Source organism: Bombus affinis, unplaced genomic scaffold, assembly GCF_024516045.1.
Source record: "Bombus affinis isolate iyBomAffi1 unplaced genomic scaffold, iyBomAffi1.2 ctg00000064.1, whole genome shotgun sequence".
In the NCBI taxonomy this organism is placed as follows: domain Eukaryota; kingdom Metazoa; phylum Arthropoda; class Insecta; order Hymenoptera; family Apidae; genus Bombus; species Bombus affinis.
In genome coordinates this window covers 2,130,884-2,132,500 of record NW_026108821.1, presented here as the reverse complement: position 1 = coordinate 2,132,500, position 1,617 = coordinate 2,130,884, and positions in this window count along the sequence as shown.

Below are 1,617 nucleotides of genomic sequence, written 5' to 3'. Positions count from 1 at the left end.
TAATTAATGTTGATTGGTGTTGGTAAATTAATAAATGATAATGGTAAATTTAATAAATGAGTTTTATAAATTATAGAAATTATTTTTTTCATTTTTTTGTTCGTAAATTTTTATTTTTAATATAACAAATTTTTGTTATAATAAGAAGTATTAAAATTAGAAAAATAATAATAATTAATAAAATTAAATTATTTGGTTTATAGTATAAATTTTTGATAATTTTAAATTTATAATTTTTATGAAAATTAAAATTTAAATGTTTTAGGATAATTTTAATTTGATTGATTTGAAAAATTATAATTAATATAATTAATGAATTTAGAATTAATATTTTATAAATATTATTTTTTTTATTTATTTTATTAATTAATCTAATAAAATAAGAGAATATAATTAAAATTCCTCTAATAAAGATAATTATTAAAATATATAAATTTATTGAAAAATTTTGTTTTATAATTAAAGTATTAAATGTTATATAAATAATATAAAAAATTAAACAAATTAATTGTTTTAAAGGATAATGAAAAATGTTTATATAAAAATAGTAAATAATAAGCATTATATTAATATTTAAATTTATGTATATGATAAAATTAAGAATTAATAAAGTTTTCATTTTTAATTTTTATTAAATTTTTGTTATATTAATATTATAATTAAATTTTTAATTTACAAGATTAATGTTTTTTTTAAAACTATAAAACATTTATATTTAATTGACAAAAAATAGTTTAATAAAAAATAATAATTTTGGGAATTATAGATATTTTTAATAAAATTTTTTTGAAGTTTAATATTATATTTATATATATATATATATATAATTTTAATATAATATTAAATTTATTTTAGATTATATAATTTTTAATATAGTATTTTTGATATTAATTGTTGTATTAAATTATTGAATTTATTTTTTAAGATTTTTAATTGGGGTAGAGTATTTAATTGCAATAATTTTATTTTATTTATTATCAATAGATTATAGTGGATTTTTATATTTAATTTATTTAATCTATTCAGTATGTGAAAGAGTTTTAGGATTATCATTATTAGTAAGATTAAATTATGAATATGGTCATCAAAAAATTAATTTTTTAAATTTAATATAATGAATGAGATTTTAATTTTATTAGCTGTAATGTTTTTTATAAATTATATTAATTTTTATATTTTAAGAAATTTAATATTTTTGATAGGAATATATTTTTTAAAAAATATTAGATGAATAAAATGAATTAATATTTTTATAGGCTTAAGAAATAATAATTATTCAAATTATTTAATTTTAATAATAATTTGAGTTTTTGGAATAATTTTTATAAATTTAAATGAAATAAAAAAAGGATGTTTAATATTAAATTTAATTTTATTTTTTTTAATGCTATTAAATTTTATAGTCATAGATTTATTAATATTTTATTTTATATATGAATCTAGATTATTATTAATTTTTTATATAATTATGGAATGAGGGTATAGAGAAGACCGAATTTTAGCTGCATTTTATTTAATATTTTATACATTAGTATTTTCTTTACCAATGTTGTATTTAATTTTTAAAATATTAGAAAGAAGAGGTAGAATAATTTTTTTTTTTTTAGAGATTAAGAA